General features: G+C 36.4%; 1 protein-coding gene across 19 annotated transcripts in view; it reads left to right on the forward strand.

The window, feature by feature from the left end:
* LOC140526901 (utrophin-like) overlaps positions 1–19,232 on the forward strand; it is a 558,532-nt gene that overhangs the window by 337,544 nt on the left and 201,756 nt on the right. The window lies entirely within an intron of this gene.

A 19,232-nucleotide genomic window follows, 5' to 3' on the forward strand; every position in this document is an offset into this window, starting at 1 on the left:
TCAGTTCCAATCTTGTTTCACTCAGTTATGTGTGTGAACCATGGGCAAGTTACTTAACGTCTCTTAGCCTCAAACCCCTTTTGTCTCAGTTTTCTTATATGTAAGTCAAAGATAATAATAGCACCCACCTCCACAGTGTTGTGAGGATCGAGAGCGCTAATAGTATATGGAAAATGCTTTGCAAACTGTAAAGTGCCGTATAAATGCTCCTTTTATTACAGAAATCACCCAGCATCAACTCTAGGGAACAGTGGGGTATTGGAGTAGAACTTCAACGAGCATTTATTAAGCTCTCTTGCTATATGCCATGTACTATGGTAACACTGAGGATACAATGAGATTCTATACCTTCTTTATTCATAGAGGCTTTGAACTTGATTTGAAGGAAATTTTTAAGGTAGGAGCAGTGGCCTTTGGAGTAGAATCATTGGTTTCAGATAGGTGAGAAGTTCTAAAGAATGAATTCCTTCAAAAATTAGGGTAGTCTTGTATGTTTTTTTAAAAGCTTGCTATCTCTAGGTTCTGGTACATATATGTAAGGCAGAAGAGAAAAAAGAATATTTATTAAATTAGTTACATTCACAATCATAGAGTTGGCAGGCATGCCTTGATTTTGGGTGATTGTACAAATGTTCACAAATTCAGGATCAGTAGAGTTAAGTTCAGATAATCCTACTTTCAAATAAAAATCAACGGCCCCGATACAAAACTACCTAATTCTGCTAATGGTGCAAAAAATGATCTAGGTTTGTCAATAAGTCACATAATGAACAAGAGTTTCCTTAATGTCATTATGTAAAAAATGACAGATAAGGAGGAAAATAATCTGGGAAGCATATATTAATTATCTCATAATCCTCTAAATTGAGTCTACTAAAACCAAATCAATTTAACCTGAGGGATATGAAGAGTTTTGAGAGAATTATTACAAAATTATTAAAGGATGTAAAAATAGTATCAGGAAATATTAAAAAAATAAAAAGAAAAGAAGAGAAAACTGATCAGCTTGGAGAATTAACTTGATAATTGAATTTAATATTAGGAACGTTGTTATGCCCAAAGTATGTTTATTAGTAAAATTCTGTTTCCTAGCAGTATGATTTAGGATAATTAGGTTGGCCCAATGGTGGTGTTGTGTACTAAAATTGATTGCTGCAGTGTAAGGCCTCCAAGAATGTAATCCTTGCATAGTTGGTTGATTTCTATGATGTCCTGTCCTAAAGGTAAGGGAAATAGATTAAATAACTCCTGAGCATTTTCCCCCCAAAATCTTTCTTTTAATTGTTTCTTTTCAGGAATCATATGTGAACCAAAGTCATCAGCAGTATTGAGCATTCTAATATAATCACATGCTTAAAGTTAAGCTTCTTGAGCTGTCCATCCATGCCAAAGTATGGTTTAGAAGTGAAGTATATTTTTAAGAAAGAGAAAACCTTTTAAAGGACACCTTTTACTAATAGATATATATATATATATATACATATATACGTATGTTATGTACATATTAGAATGAATTAATTATATTGTATTTGGAGAATTCAGTGTCCCTAGAAATTTTTGGTTCTACATTTTAATTTTGTTTAATATAGTTTAATTTCTTTCAAATAGGAAAATACTGTAAACTTATATTTGGTATAGTTAAGTAGAAATTCAGTGACTGAGCTATGTTTTTTTTTCTTTAAAATTTAAACTTAACCTAAAGTCGTTAAAATATTTGTATGTCCTTCCTTTTGGCTAGGGTTTCATACTACTTCATTTTGTCTTTTTAAAATGATTTCTCTGACTTCCTACCCTGCTACTGATTTATTGTTATGACTGCTAACATTAAACAAAATAATGCATATATTTGGTCTCTATGCAAAGCGTATGCATGCTCTTGTTTCTGAGAGGGCTTAGAATACATAATTCATTTTTCTTTAGTATTTATGGTTATATGAAGGCAGTGCTATTAAAAAAAGGAAAGGAAAGATAGTAATATGTCTTATGAATTATAGGACATCCTCCTCAAATAATCAAAGGAGTTTTTAGGTTTGAACTATTCCTTATTTATAAATTTGAAAAATCATCTTATGGTCTTTTTGCCACAGTCTAGTAACGTGTGGCCTTTGACTTCATGCTTAGAGGACATCATAAAGATGATTCTTTGTGTTCTTCCTTCCACTAGCATACTAAGGTCATCATGTACATTTATTTTCTCAACATGAAAATGTGTATTATTGAAAGAGCTAATCCCTTTGGTATAGAATGTGTAATGGCTTCACCATGATAACTGGTGATGAGTCAGAGTATTGATGTAGCATCATAGAGTAATTGTATTGAAAATCATGTACTTCTGACAAAAATGGTTTGAAAGTTTAGATCGGTTTTATTCAAGCTTGGCCGAAGGTGGGAATGATAATAAAGAATTATTAAACATTTTATATGTACTTTGTTCCAGTTTCCTTTTAACAATTAGCTGATGTAGATGGAGTAGCAAAGTGCCTTGATTTACCTTTGCACAAACATTTCCTGGGCTTGTCTATAAGTAATGACCATCTTTTAGCAATCAGTTTTCCTTTTAGAAAACCCATGCAGTCACACCAGAAACATTTATGGTATTATTTTGTGAGACTAAATAATAGTGTTCGTTCTTTTCTTCATTGTTTTATTTTTTGTGGTTTCACTGGTGAGGAAACCTCCATCAATGCAAAGCCACACCTGTTATTCAGCTTCTAATCCCTGAGAGGATAAGTGCCTTGAAGTGATCTGCCCAGAATCCCACAGACATGTGTCAGAGTTGACCAAGTTTTATGCTTGACCAGGTTTTCCTGGCTTGGAGATCGATTTACTACATTGTCCTCTGCCCCCGTCCCCTTTATTTACTAATTTCTTCACTAATTTAAGTATAAATTTATAGAAAAAAATCATTAATAGTGAAAACATTCAGATTACAATCCCAACATTTTCCAAATTTAGATCAGAAGTGAAGACTTTCATTCATGATGTAGACCCGGTATTAAGGCCTCATTAACACCAGGAGAATTGATCAAGGTGCACTTTGGGGCTGAAACTATGGGGGATGTCCATGTCAACACAGGGCAGCTTTTATTTAACAGAGCCAAATAAGCCTTGACACTTGAGAAATTATTTGCACATGAATGAAATATAGTAATTGCTGGAAAAGCTAAAGAGATTCTGTCCCTTTTGTAACATTTTTCTGACTTCTACCAGGGGGTGACTTGGAGCTGCTGTTTCTTAATTTAGTATTTGTCACATTTTGGATAGTTAAAGGTCACTTAAAAATTATTTCAGCAGATGGTGCTCTTAAATATCAGCCCAAATTATTTATTTTTAAGGATTTTGCCTTACACTTTACAGTTGTCACAAACTGCCATAGTCAGTATTTTTTTCCCCTCTGCAGTGAAAAGATGTCACAAGTTCTGCTGTTAAGGGGTAGAGAGAAATTTCTTCCCCCTTCTCCTTAAAGTCAAAGTCAATCACATATTTCATTACCCTTTCTGAGAAACAAAATTTGAATGTAATATGGAAATATTAGAATTTGAAGTAAAGTGAATAAGTGTCAATGTTTGGGACATTTTTTCTTTTACATAGTGTGGTGTTTTACCCTTGATTATCTGCTCTTGAATTATCCTTTTTCCCTTGTTTGCGTCAGTAGATATGTATTAATTGCTTCCTATGCACAGGGGACTGGCAGTGGGCCTTTCGAATTGTCTCTCCTGCCAGCAGTGTTGGAATTATGGTCCTATTGGCAGGGGAAATGGAGTTATGCCTGTGAACCCACTGGGGTACCTGGGAATTTTGCCATAAGATGCACTCTGCCAGTAAAGTTCCTTGATGGGCATTTGCCATGCTGTATTGGAGAATGAACTAGACTGGGGTGGACAGGGTTTTCGTACTCTGCACATGGAATCAAAAAGTGCTTCTTCAACAAATCAAAGAGCTTAGAGCTGGAATGGACTTTAAAAAAAATCATTGAGTCCGATTCCCTAACTGAGACCCAGAGAGGTTAATTATCCTGTCTAGTGTGCCATAGGTAATAAGCTGCAGTGTTGAGTTTTGAACCTACGTCATTGATTCCAAATCCAGTGTGCATTCCGCACTTTTTGAATCAGCATGTGAATAATGGTTGTAGGATACTTGCCATAGGCTGCTGTCTGGTAGGAGAGGACAGAACCAGGGATTAGGAGGAGATATATGGTAGGACTGGAATGAGTAAAATAGACCAGGTAAACTGGAAAGCACTTTAGAGTTCTCTGAGTTGAAATGACAGAGTATTATGCATAGATGCAAAGATCTTGTTTACAAGAGGGCTATTAGAATAAAGATTTCATTTTTCTTTAATATTAATGACTTTATAAAGGGGGTGCCATTAAAAATGGGGGAAAGTACTATTATAAATTATAGGACATCATCTTAGAACAATCAAGAGTGTTTAGGTTAGAACTATGTTATCTATTTAATATCCATTTAAACTATATCCATTTAAAATTTGTGAATAACCCTATTAAATAGGATCCTTGTGTATGATTTTATTTGATAATACTAAATAACACTAACATAGTACTTTAAACTTTACAAGCCTTTTAGAAATTTATTTTATTTTATTTTAGCCTTACAACATCCCCAGGAGGGTAGGGGCTGTTATTGCCACTGTTTTACAGATGAGGAAACTGAGGCAGCATCGCTGAAGGATTACAAAACTAGGAAGCATCTGGGGTGGGATTTGAACTCAGTCTTCTCCCCACTCTAAGTCTAGTGCTCTCTTTTCTATGCCACCTAGATATTTTAAGTTAACAAAATCATTCTTTACTAACATTAGGTGTTTTATGTAGCTCCTGAGACCAGTATGATGGAAAAGAAAAAACACCAGTCTGCTAAGTTTTACCGTTCAATAAACTATGCATGCGTGTATGAGTCACTCAGCTTTTCTTACATATAGGCTCTCTCTGCCATTACAGTGTGATCTCCTTGAAGGCAGAGAATTTTTTGAAACCATCATCATTTTAGCAGAGTGCTTAGTGATGCCAATTTATTAATAAATGCTTATTGATTGATAATATTGTTGGACTAGACCCAAGAACAAATGAGATACTTTCAAAGTGGCAAATTATGTAGTTTTGAGATGTATGCAGTTTTGTTCTTTTTAGTGATTTTCTTTCTTTTGGGGGATTTAAGGGGAGAGGAGGAAGATCTATTTTAAAAACTCCTCTTCCACTTAAAAATCTTGTTAAAGACTAATCTATACTTTCTACATTATCTGCTCGGGGCCTGCCCTGAGCCATCGCCTGGAAGGTTACCTCTCCTGGAAACCAACCACTTTTACCGGTCGTCCAACGGTTCAGGCCCCTCCTGTGGGGGAGGGGAATGACCAGACAGTTCACCTGAGGGAAGGCAGGTTCTCACCCCCGGGAGTGTCCGGGCCCACCAGGGGGCCACGGTCCAGAGCTCAGCCCTCTACAATTATCACCTTATACTCCGACAATGCAAACTATTTTAATAGCTTATATTAATTGTAAATGTAGCAAGACCCTCTGATATTTAAAAAATCCTCATGTAACACATTTCATGAATGACTGGTGAAAGGGGCGCCCATACCACTTCTCAACTCCATTAACTTGTCAAAAGCTGAGCGTATGTCAGAATTGATACATCTGATTCGTTGTATGCTTCATAGGTTGCAGGAATGTCTTGAATTGTTTTTGCCCTAGGATCAAAGATTTTTGCTTTTAAGGACTTAGGTCAAAGCACATTTTGGCTTCGCTGGCCTGAGAAACATCAGTGTTACTCAGTTCCAAATCAGCTGTGTGTATCAGGACAAAATTAATTTCATTGGTGTTGTATAATTTCCCAATCAATGCCTTCTTTCTTTTTTGGCTTAAAAATGTTTTGTTAATCTCCAGAATCACCAAGTGGGTCCTTTAATCATAATTTTCAGAATAATAAGTATCTTTGTGGAGAGATGTGACATATGCATTCTTTACATTCTTCATGGATTACTAACTTTGTTGAAAGGTGGGGTGGCAAGAGTTAGGGTCTAGAGTCTAGAATCCTACCTTTGGTAGAAGGAGAGGAGGAGCACTGTCAAAGCAGGGAATGGCTAAGTGGATTTGAGAATTGGTCTTAGGAAATCTTTATTTGTATTTCTTGCTTATAACCTAATATATGTGTAGCTTTATTCCCACTGATAATCATTTATTGAAAAGCAAATTTAACCCTGTAGCCATGTGTACTTAAAAACTGGACAGCCAGCATAAAAAATGAGTGTTTAGTAAGTAATGTTGGTGTATGTTAGTCCCATTTTTATAAAAGATCTGTTTTTTTTTATTTTGTAATGTTTAACATTCACTGCCATACAATTGTGATTTTATCCCCCCCACCTACCCCCCACTCCCCCCCTCCCTCCCCACGACTGCATACAATTCTGTATAGATTCTACATATACTTTCCTCTTGAGTATATTTTCACTATAGCAATGCTATGTAGTCAGACTAAGATAAATGAAAGAAATCATATAACAAATCAGAACATGATACACAAACACATACACATACACAAACATGATCTGCTACAATATGTGAGTGACTTCCATATTTCTCTCTCTGAGTGTGGCAGGCATTTTGCCTTGAGATCCTCCATTGGGATTTTTTTTTTTTTTTGGTAAGAAGTTCTTGTGTTATTACAAAAATCTAAGTCTACCAGAAAAAACTCTCACACACTGTGGTTGTTGCTGTGCATAAGGTCCTCCTGGTTCTGCTCCTTTCACTCAGCATCAGGTCATATAAGTCCTTCCAGGCCTCTCTGAAGTCTTCTTGTTCATCATTTCTTATGGCACAATAGTACTCCATTACATTCATATACCATAATTTATTCAGCCATTCCCCAATTGATGGACATCCCCTTGACTTCCAGTTTTTGGCAACTACATAGAGTGCTGCTATAAATATTTTTGTACATGTGGGACCCTTTCCCATTTTTATGATCTCTTGGGGATATAGTCCTAGTAGCGATATTGCTGGGTCAAAGGGTATGCACATTTTTGTAGCCCTTTGGGCATAGTTCCAAATTGCTCTCCAGAATGGTTGGATGCGCTCGCAGCTCCACCAACAATGAATTAGTGTTCCAACTTTCCCACATCCTCTCCAGCATTTATCATTTTCTTGTTCTGTCATGTTTGCCAATCTTATAGGTGTGATGTGGTACCTCAGAGTTGTTTTGATTTGCATCTCTCTAACCAATAGTGATTTAGAGCATTTTTTCATATGATTATAGATAGCTTTAATTTCTTCCTCTGAAAATTGCCTGTTCATATCCTTTGACCATTTATCAATTGGGGAATGACTTGTATTATTATACATTTGGATCAGTTCTCTATATATTCTAGAAATGAGGCCTTTATCCCTGAGCTTAGCTGTAAAAATTCTTTCCCAATTTACTACATCCCTCCGGATTTTGGTTGCATTGGGTCTGGTTGTGCAAAAACTTCTCAGTTTAATGTAATCAAAGTTATCCATTTTGCATTTCATAATGCATTCTATCTCTCCTTTAGTAAAGAATTCTTCCCTTCTCCATAGATCTGATAAATACACTATTCCTTGCTTCTCCAGTTTATTCATGGTATCAATCTTTATACCTAAGTCATGTACCCATTTGGACTTTATTCTTGTGTACGGTGTCAGGTATGGGTCTATGCCTAATTTCCGCCACACTGTTATCCAGTTTTCCCAGCAATTTTTGTCAAACAATGAGTTCTTATCCCAGAAGCTGGGGTCCTTGGGTTTATCAAACAGAAGGTTGCTATATTCCTTGCCTACTGCATCTTGAGTGCCAAGTCTATTCCACTTGTCTACCTCTCTGTTTCTTAGCCAATACCAAGTGGTTTTGATAATTGCTGCTTTATAGTACAGTTTGAGGTCTGGTAGCGCTAGGCCACCTTCCGAAGCATTTCTTTTCATTAGTCCCTTTGATATTCTGGACCTTTTGTTTTTCCAAATGAATTTTGATATTATTTTGTCCAGCTCTAGAAAGTAATTGTCTGATAGTTTAATTGGTATGGCACTAAATAAGTATATTAATTTGGGTAGAATTGTCATTTTTATTATATTAGCACAGCCTACCCATGAGCAACTAATGTTTTTCCACTTACTTAAATCTGACTTTATTAGTGCAAAAAGTGTCTTGTAATTGTGTTCATATAATCCCTGGGTTTGTTTTGGCAGGTAGACTCCTAAGTATTTTATACTGTCTACCCTAACTTTAAATGGGATTTCTCTTTCTATCTCTTGCTGTTGGACTTTGTTGCTAATATGTAGGAATGCAGAAGATTTGTGTGGGTTTATTTTGTACCCTGCAACTTTGCCAAAGTTGTTTATTATTTCAAGTAATTTTTTACTTGAATCTCTGGGATTCTCTAGGTAAATCATCATATCATCTGCAAAGAGTGATAACTTAGTTTCTTCTTTGGCTATTTTAATTCCTTGGATATCTTTATCTTGTCTAATTGCTACAGCTAACATTTCTAGTACCATATTAAATAATAGTGGTGATAATGGACAACCTTGTTTCACCCCTGATCTTATTGGGAATGCATCTAGCTTATCCCCATTGCATATAATGCTTGCTGAAGGTTTTAGATAGATACTGCTTTTTATTTTATGGAAAGTTCCCTTTATTCCTACATTCTCCAGTGTTTTTAGTAGGAATGGGTGTTGTATTTTGTCAAAAGCTTTTTCTGCATCTATTGAGATAATCATGTGGTTTTTGTTAGCTTTGTTGTTGATCTGATTGATAATGCTAATAGTTTTCCTAATATTGAACCAGCCCTGTAGTCCTGGTATGAATCCTACCTGATCATAATGTATTAATCTCGTGATAAGATGCTGTATTCCTTTTGCTAAAATCTTATTTAAAATTTTTGCATCTATATTCATTAGGGAAATTGGTCTATAATTTTCTTTCTCTGTTTTGTCTCTTCCTGGTTTGGGTATCAAAACCATATTTGTATCATAGAACGAATTTGGGAGGACTCCTTCTTCCCCAATTTTCAAGAATAGTGTATGTAGTATTGGAATTAACTGTTCTTTAAATGTTTGATAGAATTCACTTGTGAATCCATCTGGCCCTGGAGATTTTTTCCTAGGGAGTTCATTGATGGCTTGTTCAATTTCTTTTTCTGAGATGGGGTTGTTTAAGTATTCAACTTCCTCTTCTGTTAATCTGGGAAATTTGTATTTTTTAAAATATTCATCCATCTCGTTTAGATTATCGAATTTGTGGGCATAAAGTTGGGCAAAGTAGTTTCTAATTATTGTTTTAATTTCCTCCTCATTGGAGGTGAGTTCACCCCTTTCGTTTTTAATATTAGTAATTTGGTTTTCTTCTTTCTTTTTTTTAATCAGATTGACCAAAGGTTTGTCAATTTTATTAGTTTTTTCATAAAACCAACTATTGGTTTTATTTATTAATTCAATAGTTTTCTTAATTTCAATTTTATTAATCTCTCCTTTGGTTTTCAGTATTTCTAATTTGGTATTTACTTGGGGATTTTCAATTTGTTCTTTTTCTAGCTTTTTCAACTGCAAGCCTAAGTCATTGATCTCCTCTTTCTCTATTTTATTTATGTAAGCATTCAGAGATATAAAACTTCCCCTAATAACTGCTTTTGCAGTATCCCATAAGTTTTGATATGTTGTCTCACTATTGTCATTCTCTTGAATGAAATTGTTGATTGTTTCTATGATTTCTTCTTTACCCCAACCCTTCTTTAGAATTAGATTATTTAGTTTCCAATTGATTTTTGGTTTCTCTTTCCATGGCCTTTTATTACATGTAATTTTTAATGCATTATGATCTGAAAAGGATGCATTGATTATCTCTACCTTTCTGCACTGAATTGTGAGATTTTTATGTCCTAGTACATGGTCAATTTTTGTAAATGTTCCATGTACCGCTGAGAAAAAAGTATATTCCTTTCTATTCCCATTTAATTTTCTCCAAAGATCTATCATATCTACCTTATCCAGAGTTTTATTTACCTCCTTAACCTCTTTCTTGTTTATTTTGAGGTTGGATTTATCGAGTTCAGAGAGGGGGAGGTTGAGGTCCCCCACTTGTATAGTTTTGCTATCAATTTCTTCCTTCAACTCCCCCAACCTCTCCTCTAAGAATCTGGATGCTATACCTTGGAGCATACATGTTTAGTAATGATATTGCTTTATTGTCTATGGTGCCTTTTAGCAGGATATAGTTTCCATCCTTATCCCTTTTGATTAGATCTATTTCTGCTTTTGCTTTGTCTGAGATTAGGATTGCTACTCCTGCCTTTCTTACATGAGCTGAAGCACAATATATTCTGCTCCATCCTTTGACCTTTATCCTATGTATATCCCCCTATTTCAAATGTGTTTCTTGTAAGCAGCATATTGTTGGATTATGGCTTTTAATCCATTCTGCTATCCGTCTCTGTTTTATGGGAGAGTTCATTCCATTCACATTCACAGTTATGATTACAATCTGTGTATTTCCCTCCAACCTCTTTCCCACCATTTGTGCTTTTAGCTCTCCCGTCTCCCTTCCCCTCCTCAATAGTATTCACTTTTCTCCCCCTCCTCCTGCAGCCTTCCCCTCCTTCTTTTGACCCCCCTCTCTTTTAGTCCCCTTTACTCTTATTGCTTCTTTCCTCCCTTTTAGCCACCCTCCCCTTTCTTCCCCCTTCCCCTCCTATTATCTATAGAGCTAGTTAGGCTTATCTACTTAAGATTATTGTTCCCTCCTTTGAACAAATCAGATGAGAGTACCTCTCAAACAATGCTCATCTCCCTCCCCTCCTTCCCTCTACTTATAAACGGTTGCTATGGCGGGGGTGGGGGAGATATGGGGAAAAAGGGAACGATGGGGAGAGAGAGAGTACATTTATTAACTGCGCCAGGTACCGTGTAATGCCGTGGGTTTACAAATATAAACAAGGAAGATAGTATTGTGTTCATGGAGCTTTATTTGGGGGAGATAACATATAGAATGGACTGTGGCAATAGAGTTGTACCAGGGAATAGTGGAGGCCAAGTTTGCGAAAGATAAGCTAAAAGCTCATACATATATCAGAGTTCCTGAATGGTTCCCAGGTGGAGTCCCAGGTTTATGGTGGGGATAAAGGATGTAGTGAAAAAAGGCTTGCTTTAGAGGTGGTGGCTAAAATAGGGCTTTATCTCTATGGAGACCTTATTTTTTCTGAGTATAATGAAGAATAATACTGTGAGGTAAATTCTGTTTAACAAGTATGTATTAAATGCCTAATATATGCAAGGCATCAGACTAGGCACCTGGCATAGAAAAATAAAAGTAAAACAGCATCCTCCTGCCCCAAAATGAAGGGAAGGAAATAAGCATTCATTTATAAGGCACTGTGCTACAGTTGTTTTTTAATAAATATTTTAAAATAAAATTTTAAACTAAAAGTTTTAAATATTTTTTATTTTGATTCCTAAAACAGTCCTGAAAGTTGGCACCGTTATTATCCCCATTTTGCATTTGAGGAAATTGAAGCAAAAAAAGGTTAAATTACTTGTCCAGCATAACACAGCTGGTACATATTGAAGGCTAGATTTGAAATCAGGTCTTCTCAGCTCTTCAGCCCAGTGCTCTAGCCACTGCACCGACCAAGGGCCTCAAAGGAACTTAGCTTGTCTTCTGCCTTTTCTTGGCTAATCCAGTTGCAAGTACTAGGAGTCTGAAATGAACTCGTGTTGTTTGTTTTTTTTTTTTTCATCTTCAGAGCATAAACCTATTTAACATTAAATGGGTAGAAATATGTGTCAGAAATATTTCTCTATACTGTATGTGATTTTGTTAGATTTTATTAGTTTTTATAGGGTTTGTCAGACCTGAAAAAAAATGACCAAAGAGCCACAGAAGTTATGCATCATCTATTAACACTGAAAATACCAAAGAACTCACAGTGGTTCTACACAAACTATTAACTATGAAAAATGAAATAAAAACAAAAGAGCCACAATGAGTATTACACCAAGTCTCAACTCTGACCAAAGAGCCACAGAGATTATCGCAAAAGCTTTATTACACCAACTGTCAAACTCTGAAAAATAAAATAAAACCAAAGAGCTCATAGAAATTATAGGCCAAAAAAAGCCTTTTTGATTCCATTGGGGAAGGAAAACTGGTACAGGTGCAAGAGTCTCTTCTAGGAGGAGACCCAAAGCAGCAAGACCAAGCCTGGATACTTGGAGTGGTACTTGACAGAAAACTAGCAAGCCAGGGGTGTTGATGGCAACAAGGGGCAATAGCAACAGAGGCAAGTTTGCCTAGTGACCAAGAGTGTCTTCGTAGTAGGGCTAAGTGACCAGAATGTGATTCCTGCAGGTGTTTGGCTGAGATCAGGGACTCCAAGAGTCCTCCTTAACTTGATTGTATTGGGCTGTTAGGGATATGATTTGTGCTATTTGTAATAAAAGGACCCAAGACTATGGGTGGATATGGCAAAATAATAGAACATGGAGTCCCCTAGGATGAGTAGGTCTAGATAGACTGTGGGCGGTGGGGTGAGGAGAAGTGTTTTAGTCTTGTTGACTATCTCCTTCCCCCTGTTGAGCTATATAGCTGATGATTTTCTCCAGGCTTTGCTAGGTTGGTTATTGGATCAGTGATCTCCAGTCCATCCATGGGTCTATAGAAGAAGATTTTTCATCTTAATGGGAACTGGTAGCACTTAGTTTCTCTGGCAGGAGCAATGGGAACCTCTACACCCCAATGAAACTTTTGATTGGGACTTCAGTGGAGACCCCTCTAAAGGTCACTTTGAGCTCCTACATATATATATGTATATATGTACATATTTCTCACATGGTCTGCTTTCTGGAATCTGTATGGAGGCAAGAAAAGGACAGAGGACAGTATGGAACTGAATTATTAAGCTATTTGAATGACAGTGACAATTACTACAATTTCTGTGAATGCAATGATAGAAAATAATCATTAAAATATTCCATTTCTATTTTTAAATGCATTTCAGCGTTTGAAATATTGAGGATTCTCCTCCAAATTTGCCTTTTCTATCCCAACAAATAATATACAAGGTATACAGTGTAGTTTCCAAAATATGTTCTGGTTATTTTCCCCTGAAACTAAATTGGTGATAAATATTAGGAGATGAAATGGAGAATTAGTTTCTAATGATTTCCAGTGTATCTGGAGGGAAAATGCTGATTTCCCTTAGTTATTTTTGTTTCCATTCTTTTCTGGTTTTTCTTGGTCTTCAACCTCAGATTTATTCATAATAGTTTAAGTATATGAGATGAGTCAAGCTAAGTTAATTATAGTATCAACTTATAATGCAATTTGAAAATTGTTTTCAAGGTTAAATCTGTCAGTGGAATTAATATTTGTGTAATGTGCTGAAGTAAAGGATAATGCAATTCTTATCTTTTTAGTTGCTTAACTTAAATGTTGAAATAGGAACCTGGATGTTTGGGAGTCAGTGATGTATTTTGTTCAGCTGAGGATTTCTGCTGCTGCTTCCTTAGGTTTTGGCTTTAAGGATATATATACTCAAAGTTGGCAACAGTGAAAATGCCATGACTTTGTATTTCCATATGGATTTATATGACACTGAGTAACTCACATGACTTCATAGTATGACCATAGAATTCTAGAGCCTGAAGAAGACCTCAAGGTCATTCTCTTTCTTTCAGGTAAATTCCTTGTCATCCCAAAGAGTCATTAGTCCATTCTTTTCTTTTTGTGTGTGTGTGTGTGTGTGTGTGTGTGTGTGTGTTCTGGTATTAACTCTTTCCAGGAAGCTGAATACCACTTTATTGTGAAGATTTATTTTTTCCCTTTCAAATTTTCTTGTTGAAATTAATTGTGTTCTCTTTAGTATATTCCTATTGAAATGCAGCTCATGAACAGAATGAGGCACCTACTTCTACTTATTCTATATAGCTGATAGGTGATCAGTTAAGTTATTTTCTGAATGAACTTCATAAGCATAGAGAATAATTCTCTTTTGTGCAGAGTTAATTGTGGATACTGACATCAGTCATAGACCTTTATTGAGGGTTAAATATTTTATGACTGAGCTAGAATTTCTCTAAACATGCAGAATAGTAGGTCCTTTCTGTTGAGTTGTGCCTATGCATCTAATCATAACTCATCAAAGCTTAAATAATAATTTCTTCTCAAGTGAGCTTCCTTATTTTACTGTTTCAATTAGGGAGGCAGTGATCATGGTCAGAATTTTCAGCTGAGTGCATTGTAGTTTTAGTTTTTCATTTTTTTCGTAGTCAATTTTTAAAGCTGTGATTATTAAAATGTGATTTAAATGGATTGAAAGAAAACTTTTCAAAATTTAAATGTAGTTCTCTAATAGAATATGTTGGTTAAGGGAGTCCTGAAAACAAATTCCTTTTCAAAAGCATATTAAAATCAGGGAGTCTAATTCTCTTGTCACCTGAGTCCAGCTATCTTTTCCTATTATTTTAGAGACTGTTTTCTGGTAAATGATTGAGAGGAGTTTGCTTTTCTGAGTAGAGTAGGGACTGTTTCTATGGTTTCTTTTTAACCAGACAGTGTACTTTATAGATGGTTCTACCTTATGGCTGCCCCTCATAATAAGTTGCCCTGTCATGAGAAAGTTTTACACCAAGGCTTTGAACCAATTGAACATTTGGTTTTTTAGTTTAAGAATTATTTATACAATTGTAAAATGAATAATTGATTTAATTATCTTTTACTTAGACCAAAATCACATTGAAATAAATTTAATTTTCTTTTAGCTAATAAAAAAATGTCAACCTTTGTATGGATAAATATCACTAAAGATATTGCCAGGTCTGTAATAATAACATAAGATAACACATTGAATTAAAACATACACTCCACTACACACACACACACACACACACACACACACACACACACACACACTTCATGGCCCTGCTGTCACATGCTGGTTCCATGACACTTCACTGGTTTACTTCTACTCCAAATTATAGTTCACAAACCCTATCAATATGCCCATTGTTTTTACTAGATCAATGAGGAAATCACTTTTCTCTGTGTTCCAAATGACCTTCTTCCTGTTCTCCACCAATAGTACTCTGTCTCTTTACCTTTGTCCTGTTTCTCTTCCACAACTGGAATATACTCTCTCGTCACTTCCACATCATATATTTCCTTTCTTCCTTTTAAGACACCATTCAAACATCATATGATATTAAATCATTTAATATTTATTTGTACTTATTCTTTTATTGATTTTATATAAAGTTATATATACACCTCTCCCTCCTATTAGAATGTTAGCTCCTCTTGAGCAAGAATTGTTTCATTCTAATAGCTAATAGGAATTTAATAAATGCTCATTGATCGATTGATTAAATCAAAACAAAAAGATGTTAATCAGCATAACAAAATAAGTGATGAGAAAGACACTCCTGTGCCTTCTTCACTCAGATATGGAGTGTACATTTCCATAGGTTTTCTCATGATCAGATTGAAAGAGCCACCTATAAAGAATATTTATGACCAATGACATGCACATAGAAGTACACATGTAGAGAATACTTGATTAAAGAGCACAAAAGGAACAGGTATGGCAACTCACACTTCTGCCTTCACAACTTCTGATACCAAAGCAAGGATGTTTGGTAGAAGTGGATTACTGCCATTCTGTCAACTAAGCAAAATGGGAAAGAGTTCATCAAAGAAAATATAGATTTGCCTGTAGACAGTATTTCTTCTTGCAACTAAAGTCAAACAACAATTCATCATGTAGGGCATTGTGTCAAGGACATTGAGAAATAAAGTGTACGGTGTTTTCAGCTACAGCTTTGGAAAAGATACAAACATCTTTCAATGATCTGTTCTTGTATGAACCCTTTGTAAGTGACTGAAAGCATAACATTAAATCATAATCACAAAAAGGCATTTTTGTGTGGAGCTGAAATGATGTATCCTAGGAACTTTGCCTTTAGTTGATCCAATAAAGACATAATTTGGGAGACTTTAGGAGAATGTGTAATTAAAATATCCATCAGGCTGACTTTCAAATATTAGATATCTTAACTAATTCTTTGGCTGATTCCACATAATTGTTAATTCTTGATTGAATTTTCTAATAATACCTATATAGCTATTCAGTGATGTTAGATATTCAAAGTTAGTGAACAAAAAATTATTATAAAAATTTAACATCTGTATTTATATTACTTTTGTGTATTTATCCATGATGACCTTTGGCCCCCACTCTCATTTGATACTGTTATCCAAGTCTCTGAAGAACACAGGAAATGACAAGAATACAAATCATTCCTCAATTGATAAATGGTCAAAGGATATGAACAGGCAGTTTTCAGAGGAAGAAATTAAAGCTATCTATAGTCATATGAAAAAATGCTCTAAATTACTATTGATTAGAGATACAAATCAAAACAACTCTGAGATGCCACATCACACCTATCAGATTGTCTAACATGATAAATGTTGAAGATGTGGGAAAGTTGGAACACTAATTCATTGTTGGTTGAGCTGTGAGCTGATCCAACCATTCTGGAGAGCAATTTGGAACCATGCCCAAAGGGCTACAGAAATGTGCATATCCTTTGATCCAGCAATACCCTTTCTAGGGCAGTTGTTGCTTCTTGCTTGTGGTTTTAGGAATAACAGAGTTTGGGGGGCGGAGCCAAGATGGCTGACTAGAGAGGCACACTTACTCAGGGTCCTCCCCACAGCCCATAAAATATTTGTAGAGAGGGATGGACTCTCAACAAATTTTGGAGCAGCAGAAGTAGAGAACAACAGAGTGGAGGAGATTTCCAGGCCACAGTGACCTGAAAGGCCCATGGAAACGTCGGTTGCGCTGGACACAGAGCCGAGCTCAGAGCCCACCCTAGCCTTGGCTGAGACTCTGGGAGGAGGACACCTCGGGGGCGGAATAATGCAGTAGAAAGGTCAGTGACAGTGTTTAATCAGCAGGCCAGTAAGGGAAAAGGGCTGTCCCATAGCTCCAGCTGCAGGCAGAGGCCACAGAGCCTGCACAGCAGCCCATATGGAAGCTCCATTGTTGGAGCGTAAAAACCCATGGGGGCATTCAAGAGCTGAGTCTTGCCTCTGCCCTGGGTGGAGGCCCTGGCCTAGCTGGTCTTTGTCTCACACTGAATGGTGGCCCTGCCTGTCCAGCTTATCTGAAAATCAGCCCCCAGTGCTGACTTGGGAACTGGAGGCCAAGTGGCTGTGGAGAGGTATCTGCTGAGATTCTGGGCACAAAAATCCCTCTCTGTATCCAGACCAGTACATGATTGATTGTGCCACCTTGGAGGAACTGAGATCTCACAGATTCCCAGAGTATACCCTACTCTTGACAAAGGATCCAAAAGTCAAAAAACTGGTTGGGAAAATGCCCCCAAATGGGAAAAAAAGTAAGACCATAGAAGGCTACTTTCATGGTGAATAGATATCTCCTCCCATCCTTTCAGAGGAGGAATAACAATGCTTACCATCAGGGAAAGACATAAAAGTCAAGGCTTCTTTATCCCAAACATCCAAAATAAATATTCAGTGGGCTCAGGCCATGGAAGAGCTCAAAAAGGATTTTGAAAATCAAGTTAGAGAGGTGGAGGAAAAACTGGGAAGAGAAATGAGAGAGATGCAAAAAAATCATGAAAAACAGGTCAACACCTTCCTAAAGGAGACCCAAAAAATGCTGAAGAAAATAACATCTTGAAAAATAGGCTAACTCAATTGGCAAAAGAGCCTCAAAAAGCCAATGAGGAGAAGAATGCTTTCAAAAGCAGAATTAGCCAAATGGAAAAGGAGGTCCAAAAGCTCACTGAAGAAAATAGTTCTTTCAAAATTAGAATGGAACAGATGGAGGCTAATGACTTTATGAGAAACCAAGAACTCACAAAACAAAACCAAAAGAATGAAAAAATGGAAGATAATGTGAAATATCTCATTGGAAAAACAACTGACCTGGAAAATAGATCCAAGAGAGACAATTCAAAAATTATGGGACTACCTGAAAGCCATGATCAACAAAAGAGCCTAGACATCATCTTTCATGAAATTACCAAGGAAAACTTCCCTGAGATTCTAGAACCAGAGGGCTAAATAAGTATTGAAAGAATCCACCGATCCCCTCCTGAAAGAGATCCAAAAAGAGAAACTCCTATTTACACTGTGGCCAAATTCCATTGTTCCTTGGTCAAGGAGAAAATATTGCAAACAGCTAGAAAGAAACAATTCAAGTATTATGGAAATACAATCAGGATAACAAAAGATCTAGCAGCTTCTACTTTAAGGGATCGAAGGGCATGGAATAGGATATTCCAGATGTCAAAGGAACTAGGACTAAAACCAAGAATCACCTACCCAGCAAAACTGAGTATAATACTTCAGGGGAAAAAATGGTCTTTTAATGAAATCAAGGACTTTCAAATATTCTTGATGAAAAGACCAGAGCTGAAAAGAAAATTTGAACTTGAAACACAAGAATGAAGAGAAGCATGAAAAGGTAAACAGCAAAGAGAAGTCATAAGGGACTTACTAAATTTGAACTGTTTACATTCCTACATGGAAAGATAGTATTTGTAACTCTTGAAACTTTTCAGTATCTGGGTAACTGGTGGGATTACACACACACACACACACACACACACACACACACACACAGCACAGAGTGACTTGAATAGGATGGGATCATATCTTAAAAAATGAAATTAAGCAGTGAGAGGAAAATATATTGGGAGGAGAAAGGGAGAAATGGAATGGGGCAAATTATCTCTTATAAAAGAGGCAAGCAAAAGACTTTTCAGTGGAGGGAAAAAGAGGGGAGGTGAGAGAAAAACATGAAGCTTACTCTCATCACATTCGACTAAAGGAAGGAATAAAATGCACAATCATTTTGGTATGAAAACCTATCTTACAATACAGGAAAGTGGGGGAGAAAGGGATAGGAGGGGTGGGGGGGATGATGGAGGGGAGGGCAGTGAGAGGAAGGAGCAATCTGAGGTCAACACTCTTGGGGAGGGACAGGATCCAAAGAGAGAACAGAAGCAATGGGGGCAGGATAGGATGGAGGGAAATATAGTTAGTCTTACACAACACAACTATTATGGAAGTCATTTGCAAAACTACACAGATATGGCCTATATTGAATTGCTTCTTCCCAAAGGGAATGGGTGGGGAGGGAGGGATGAAGAGAAGTTGGAAGTCAAAGTTTTAGG

Source organism: Notamacropus eugenii, chromosome 2, assembly GCF_028372415.1.
Source record: "Notamacropus eugenii isolate mMacEug1 chromosome 2, mMacEug1.pri_v2, whole genome shotgun sequence".
Lineage (NCBI taxonomy): Eukaryota > Metazoa > Chordata > Mammalia > Diprotodontia > Macropodidae > Notamacropus > Notamacropus eugenii.